The following is a 9,142-nucleotide window of genomic DNA, read 5'->3' as shown; positions in this document are numbered from 1 at the left end:
AGCTGTACATTGAAACAGATATGAGTTTTCAGCCCTCTGCATTCAGTTTCAGAGAAAGAATCTGCAAGATAACTTCAATTTATATTCAATGTCTAAGTTCAACCTTCTTGATATTAAATATTCAGGAAAAATAATTTAAAATCTTCACCCTGATTTAGTTTTTAATGTGATGACACATTTTTACCCTTTACGGTTTTCATTACATGTAAAACCGTCCACCTGGATGCTCTAAAAATGCCATCTTTCAGAAGTAGCTGACGGATCTATTTTAAACCCTTTTTGTTGGCAGGTAAAGTGGTCCATCTGTTGGGTGAACCACTTCTGATGGTTCCTAAAATATGAGCTTTTTGTTCCTCTTGAAGTAATGGCTTATTAAGCAGCTTTGTAAAGACTCGGAGCACACAGTCTCAAGAGGCTTAAAATGCAGCCGGATCAAACTGGCAAAAAGAGATTGATGGTTAAAAAAAACAATCACCCTTCATCTGATTCAAGTGCAGGCTTTTAAATTATCTGGATCAGTAGTGAAGCGAAGTGAATGTGTTGTACATAAGGCAAATAACTGTAATGTTGCCTTAAACTGCAGAAACAAGCTGTGAACACAACATAAACAACTCTTTTTAAGTCATATATTTGACTAAACATGTAAGAAAACTCCTGCAACACATCCGGACACAGAGCAACAAAAGCATTCATTTTGATCTGCGTTCCTGAGAAGTCCACTATTTACTCTCCTTAAAGTTCTACTTTTGGTGTCTAAACGTATCCGGTTCTACAATTTGCGTGCTGTTTGGAAATATTCTCTTATAAACAACCTGCGGTGATTGTAGATATTTCCTCGATGCCTGCTGCAAACAATGCTATGAGACCAAGAGAGTAAACAAAAGCAGTGCCAGAAAAATAAAACAATGGGCTAAAGGACGCCAAAAGAAGCAAAAAGCAGTCGGGTGATAATCAATCAATGCAGCTCATGACAGATGTCTAATAGATTATGGTTGAAAGTCAAAATGTCAAGTTCTATTGAGTGTTATTTTACACATAGAATAACAAGTTTCCATTACCTGCTACCTTCTCTATCATAGATACCTATATGTAAGACTATTTTCAACCACAGTAAGTGCAGTCTACATTCAAACATTGTGGTTGCCTCTGTGAGGAGAGGAAATTACAGGTTGTGAAAGGGAGAGACTGAGTGCTTGCGAAGAGAGGAAGTTGTCAAAAATAGTGTGATGAAAATGTTCCTCGTCTAACAGCACTCCATTTTAATTGAAGCCTGCATCTTAAATTAAAATTCCTACATTGATTTCCATGTTCTACTTTATAGATTTTCTTTTAATATTCAGTTTAAATGTAGGCTTTTCATTCATGTTTTTCCACTGTCAATATGTGACTTACAGGAGAGGATATGATGTGATGTTTCAGGACATAGATTAGAAAGGGGTTTTTTGTTACGGCACAGACAGCCTGCTGAACACATTAGAAAACTTCCATTGGATTATAAATTCACAAATGTAGTAAATACTTGAGATTAGTACATTTGAACATATTGAATCCAGTATAGAAAAGGTGTAATTATCTCAGAGGTGGTCCAAATGTTTACAAGTTATTAAAGGTAGGGTAGGTAAGTTTGAGAAACCGGCTCGAGATACACTTGTTGTTATATTCCATGGAATGCTCTTAACATCCCGATAGCAATGAATATCTTAAGTGCTTTGACAAAAAATCCATAAAAAATGTCATCTGTGGAAGCCGTAGTACTGTAAAAAGCACGACCAATCATTTTAGCCGGCCCGGCTAAAATAACTGGATGGCCTACCTGCCTGTCAGCCTTCCATCTGTGCACAAACTTATCTCGTGCCCTCATTGGTCATGTGCGCGTTCGTGTGTGTTGGAGGAGGGGCTCTGTAAGGAAGTGACAGATTTTCTCCGGTTGTGTATTTTCAAATTCTAGCGATCTCGAGCCGGTTTCTCAAACTACCTTTAAATGAAAAATCTAATACAAATCTTTTTTGCTGACCACCAGTGATGAAAGTGTCTCCTTGTAGTAATGTGAAGTATTATCTATCTATAATATCAAGTTACTTCATCTGCAAGAAAGCATATTAAAAAAAGGCCCCTATCGTGCTTTTTGGGGGTTTTCTCTTACAGGTTTTCGTGCATGTAAATGGTCAGCAAAGGCTAAAATCCCAAAGTTCCCTCAGAGGGAGTTTCTCTCCAACACTCCCCCCCCCCCCCCCTGCCTGAAACGCTTCAATTGTAGTCCTTTCTTTACTTCAACAACATAATGACATCACTCTGTAACTAACACGTGTGCTGTTATTGGCTAGCGCTCCAACACATTGTACGGGGCGGGACATCTCTAAGCAGTTGACCAATCAGAGCCGGGTTCAGACAGCACAGGCAGTATGAGAATATATAAATATCTTTTTGAACATTAAAGCTAAAACATGTCATAGAAAAGGCACAAAATACAAATATGAACCTGAAAATGAGCAGAATATGGCCCCTTTAAGATATTACTGCAGAAAGCTGCAAGATGACACGATCTTCTGCTGAAACGGATAAGGAACCAACCATTCAGCAGGAACAAAGCATGAGTTAGGAAGTCATTAGTGAGTTTAATGAACTGAGACTGTAATTGCACTATAATCCCTCTCTGCGTGTTCTATACTCTTCTCTACCAGAAGCATATTACACAATTTAAAGTTATTGTCTAATTCTTGTTAAGCCCTTTAGCTGACATTACACAACGAGACTATGTGTAAATGCAGCGTCTTGGAGCGTTACAGCTGTTAATGACAGAACATAAATGACTGCATCACATTAATAAAAGTAGAGAAAACACAGTTGGCATGGTGATATCATATCCACATATCTGCCCGCTTCATTCACACGCTCATTTGTCAAGAGTTCACATGGCTCGATACCAACAATGGCACAAGCTCTTAGCCCCGCATGAGGTTTTGTCAAGATGCTGGCTGCAGAATAATGATTTCTGTGTTATTAGTTGTGTTGTTGCCATGGACAAAATGTTTCCTTTCCGCCCCGCTCTTTCTCCAGGGACTGTATATTCAGCCTGACCTGCGTGACTTCCCTCTTAATTCCCTTAGCAGGCTAATCTTAGCTCTAGGATTTCTGTTAAAGCACACAATACCATTAAGAGGCTGAAAGATCTCAGAGCCACATACTGTACTGTTTCTGTCAATATTGTTTCCTAAGATTTCTTCCAGTGTTGTATGACGACTATGATGATTTTTAAACGACAGCTAAAGACACATCTTTTTAGATTAGCTTTTTATTAGCAACCCCTCACTTTAAATGTTCTTTTAGTTGCATCGACTCAGTTGTCTTGTGTCTTATCTGTCAGAGAGAAACCATTATTTATTTTGATTTTATTATCATACATTTGACCTCCTTGTGTCTATCTGATCAAATGTTATATTTAGCTCCATGTACCTTTTAAAGTTCTTAACAAATAATCTGAGGGGAATTTCTTGTTTGTTTTTGTGATGTGTCATTTTGTAAAGCACTTTGAGCTGCATGTGTTACATTATTATTATGATAAAGTATAATTTAACTTTGCCTGTGGCTATGTATAATTATGTACAATTATTTGTATTTAGTTTGTTTGGCTTTAAGATGGTTAAAATAGGAGGATCAGTTTTGTTTTCACATCATATTGAATTGTCAATTGCATGAAATTATGAGCTGTTTTGTTTTATGTATGTTTGACTGTGTGTGTGAGGAAGAATAGCCAATGCTCATGCTAGTGCTAATGGGGATCCTAATCAAATATAAGAATACGAATTTGAAATACAGAGCTCTGTCGAGGATAATAATAACAACGTTGAAAATACGATGTACATATGAAGATACATTTTCTATGCTGGCCAACCTGTTACGTACTTTAATACTCATTTCAAGAGATTCAAATCCCTTAGCTCAGACCACTTTAAATGCTAAACATCAAAACCTTTCCATAATCTTATATCATGACAGGAAAAATCACAGGTGGAAACATTTAATTAGCGATGGTTCTTTTCCATTAAGTGTCCCTGGAGGCTTCAACACTGACTCACTATTTGAAATACCAAACCCTGGAACTGGCTCAGCGAAATGAAACACATCCAGCATTCAATGTTATTGATTGGGACTGTGCTTTCTCTGCATTGACTTTTCTACATGTCTGCCATGTCATTGAATTAGTGTTTTAAAGTCGTATTTAAAATGGCATGGGGTGAAAATAGTATAAATATGCTTTACATTAAATGGTGCACCTTTCCAGACATTTTGATACAGAGATACATATTTGTTTATATTGTTTACTGCAGTCTGTGATTTCATTCGCGTCCAAATGTGCTTGTTTCAGTAAAAAAATGAACACGTTTTTATTCATTAAAACTCTGAAATGTTTAGCTTCTTTGTGAAATGTGTGACTATTCATCCCACTTTATTAAGCCCTGTATTCATCTTGTGCAAAATAATGCCATCATGGTTTAGGCGCTGGTTTTTAATACAAAGAGGAAACTACTTTCCTTCCCACTGTTTTTCTACATTTTCCACGGGAGTTATTCCTTATCCTTAATTCATCTGCAACCCACTGTTGGTCACGGAGAATGACTTCCACTCCAACACCCTACACTGCTCCTGATACCACCTAAGTGCAACCATTTTAGCTTAAAGTCTCTACATAATTAGCTCCACAAAAAACTGTGTGCAGATCGGATTATAAGGGTCAGTTTTAGCATATAGCTTTTGGTTAATGGCACTTCATTGTACTCTGTGTGAAACATTTGCTCAGATTGATTTAGTCTCCTACAGCACCAATCCCATTGGAATAAATTCAGATGCTATGACAATAAAAACTACAATCACTTTCTGTTTAAAGGGGACCTATCATGCAAAATGCACTTTTGTACGTCTTTTATACATGAATATGTGTCCCCGGTGTTCCAGGGAACTCACCAAGTGTCAGAAAACACAACCCTCTCTATTTTCCTCCATACCCAAATCTCTAAAAAAGGGGCTGCAACAGATCTGATCAAAACTGATCCAGATTTGAACACTGTCCTGACGTCAGGACAGTGGCGCTACGGCTATTGGGCCAACTCCACCAATCAGGAGGAGACAGCCACGGACATTGCCGTTTGAAAGCGCTGGAGACGCTGTAGTACATATGCCAGGCCAGTAGATGGTGCTGTTCTCACAGAATCTGCCCTTGCAAAAACAGAGCTAGAAATTGTCAAATTGAGCGAAATGAGGCATGGCTAAAATGCATGATCTGTTTGGTATTTTGAAAAAAAAAAAGTATAAATATGCCTTATATAGGTATGGTCCTACACTATATTATTCAAATATAGCATGATAGGTCCACTTTAATGATATCTTAGGTTTCAGTTTTTTCCCACAAATAGTTTGGATTGAGTTTGATTATGTCTTTATTTTTTTATAAAGTCAAACATAATTGCAGTTAATAGAAAAGAATGGAAAAAGAAAAACAAATGGTGAAGAGGACTACATTGTTTCTAGACAATTGTGACTGCTAGGCAGAGGTGGGAAGTAACTAAGTAGATTTACTCAAGTACTGTACTTCAGTACAATTTGGAGGTACTTGTACTTTACTTGAGTATTTCCATGTTATGCTACTTTGTACTTCAACCCCCCTACAATTCAGAGGTAAATCGAGTACTGCATTTATTTTGTACCTTAGTTACTTTGCAGATTTGGATTAATGATGTGAAATATAATCAACTCTTTTTAAAGGTGGGGTAGGTAATTCACTTCAGAAACACTTTTTGTTATATTCCATGGAATGCTCTTAACATCCCGATAGCAATGAATACATTAAATGCTTTGACAATAAATACATACAAATCTTCATCTGTGGAAGCCGTGGCGCTGTAAAAAGCATGACCAATCATCTGAGCCGGCCCGGCTAAAATAACTGGATGGCCTACCTGCCTGTCAGCCTTCCATATGTGCACAGACTTATCTCGTGCCCTCATTGGTCATGTGCGCGTTCGTGTGTGTTGGAGGAGGGGCTCTGTAAGGAAGTCTGAAGGAAGGGGCAGATTTTTTCCGGTTGTGTACTTTCAAATTCTAGCGCACTCGAGCTGGTTTCTCCATTCTTACCTACCCTACCTTTAAATCAGACTTTAGTTCCACCTGGAGTAAATTCACAAGCTACCCTGCAGTATACAATGTCATTAAAACTACCTTCACCTTCACCAGCTTTTTTATTTACTTTATTCCTCCTGCTTTCTTCACAAGAAACTCTAACGAAAGAAAGTGAGGTATCAAACTGTGCAGCTCCTCTTGCTCTCCTCCTGCTGACGGGGAGCAGCTGATGACCTTTGGTTTCACAGGGAGCAGCAGGATTCATCCCTGTAGAAACCGCATCGTCTGATCACTGGGAGAGTTGTGAAAATGAGTCACATGCACTCTAAATCAGCTTGAAAGTGGCATGATAGGTCACTCAGGTGTGGAGGTCGGTGACCAGAATGGGAGAAGGAGTGCATTTGTAAAAATAGCTGAGAGGTTTCTGAAGATCCGGCTGTTCAAAGACATATTCAGCTAAATGAAGCACAAAGTGCACTCGACATTCTCTCTGTCAGTCGTGAGCAGCATACATGGCTCTGTGGTGACGGAAATACGGTGTTTTTGAAAATGCCACGGACTGATATTGAATTATTTAGACTTTAGTTTGATGTAATTATGCAAATACATACTCTCCATTTGCATGATACATAGAGGGCCATCCCAATTTGTGACTGTAGTAGAGATAAGAGCCCCGCTGACCTTCTCCCGAGCCATCTGATCACGCAGCGTTTACACCTGGGATGCAAAGTATGGAGAAGGATAGAAAAACAGCTGTATGCTGAATCCCTGGGATCATAGCTGAAGACTACAGGGCTAAATGAATTAAATGTATTCAGGCTCTTGAGATTAATGCGCCTGTGTGAAGGAATGATTGCGAGCAGCAACAGTCAGGTGCAGAGTGGCATGTCAATCTTATTTTAGAGAATCACTTTCAATTCCAAAAGCCTTAAAGAATTCAGGCCAATCTACATTCCTGGAAATTAAAGTACCGCATTATTCTCCTAGTTAAATGTTAATCAATCTTGCAACCACTGGCTATTGGTCTGATGAATATAAGCCTTTGGGGGCAATGGGCTAAGAAATCCTTTTAATATGATGGATACATTATTGTACTGGCCTTATTATGCTCATTTCCAGTTTCTTATACATGTATGTAGTGTCTCTACCGTGACATGTCTCCATGCTTCAATGTCCAAAAAGCTCTTTATTTTTCTCATACTGCCTGTGCTGCAGCACCTCTTTTCACCCTCTGTCTGAAACCAGAGCCCAGTCTACTCTGATTGGTTAGCTGGCCTGCTCTGTTGTGATTGGTCAACCGCTTAGAGATGTCCCGCCCCTTAGCCTATCATGTACAATGTGTTGGAGTGCTAGCCAATAGAAGCCTGAATGTAACTAACTATGTTGTTGAAGTAAACAACAGAGTCCAACAGAGGCGTTATAGGTAGGGAGGGGGGGGGGGCAGGGATAGTGTTTGTGAGTGAAACTCCTTCTGGACTTTGGGATTTTAACCTTTGCAGACCATTAACATGCACAACAATCTAAAGGAAAGGGAAAACCCCCAAAAGCTTAAAAGGGCCCCTTTAAATCAATGGAGTAAAAAGCATACAGACAAAATGATATGAGCAAATGATCCATCCCTACTGACAGCTATTTTTACCGATGATATGTTATAAATACCCCTTGTTTAAGTTTAATTCTGTTGCTATGGATACGGTTTTGTTGCTATGTGACGGAGTTGACAGTTGGGGAGTATATGTAGCGTGTGAGGCGTAAATTATAAATGTAAATACAATTATAACAAAAAAGGAACAAATATCGTTTTTCCATCTATTTCACAATAAGGATATCATTGAATCCATGTTTATTATAATTATATTATCATAAGGATATTGATTTTTGTAGAATAAGCGTTATGTTTGAGTATTCATGGTTGAAATTCAGTTGTAGAGTGAAGACACTCACTGCTTTTTTTCTGCAAATATTCTCCTCAAATCAGATTTCTAATTATCCCGAGGTCGATGGTGAGGATTAACACCGACTATGGCCTGTTTGTCAAAGGGCTTAGATTGACCAAAAACCCAATTAGTCACCGTTCATTAATTCAATGGAACTGCTTTCCTCTTTCAGCATTACTTGGGAGCCTCTTTGTTTTGGTGATTAGGCTTCACAGAAATACAAAGTAATTAAAGAGAGAACATAAATATGCCAAAAATAAGATAATTTGTCCTTGCTTTTTCCTTCTGTTCTGCCTCTCTATCATCTGTAATTGATGTGTTCCCGTCGGCTGTCAGTGTCGAGGAGATGTCTGTTGATCACTATGTCTTTGATTACAGCTTCAGAAATAACAGCTTCTCTCTCAATGTGTGCAGGACTTCCTCTGTCTGCTCCGCTGTGTGCCGTTTAATGAGCTCCTCTGTTCCTGTGATGCCTTTCTGTGATAATAGTTATAACAAAGCTTTGTTCCCCTTGAAGGGTTAGTCATTAAACTCAACCATTTATCAATTTGAATATGCTTTCTCCATCCTTAGGTTATTATAGCAAAAGCTTTTTCAATATGGGAATATGGGAGCTACCGCCTGGTGATAGATATTAATATATTATCATTCTTATAACCATTTACATATTAGATGATGACATAATCTTTTAGAAATAATTCTGTGTAATAATAAACCCGTGAAACCATCGTTCTGTAGGTAACATAACTCAAGAAGGCTCTATTATGCTTTTTGGAGTTTTCCCTTGTGTGTTATATAATTATGTGTGCATGTAAATGGTCTGCAAAGGCTAAAAGTTGATCTCGGTAGAGGCCCAAAATACAATTATGAAAATTAGCATAATGTCCTCTTAAACAATTACCTTATTTAAAGGGGACCTATCATGCAAAATGCACTTTTGTACGTCTTTTATACATGAATATGTGTCCCCGGTGTTCCAGGGAACTCACCAAGTGTCAGAAAACACAACCCTCTCTATTTTCCTCCATACCCAAATCTCTAAAAAAGGGGCTGCAACGGATCTGATAAAAACTGATCCAGATTTGAACGCG

The sequence above is a fragment of the Trematomus bernacchii genome, unplaced genomic scaffold (assembly GCF_902827165.1).
Source record: "Trematomus bernacchii unplaced genomic scaffold, fTreBer1.1, whole genome shotgun sequence".
NCBI classification, from domain to species: domain Eukaryota; kingdom Metazoa; phylum Chordata; class Actinopteri; order Perciformes; family Nototheniidae; genus Trematomus; species Trematomus bernacchii.
This window is presented reverse-complemented; position numbering follows the sequence as displayed.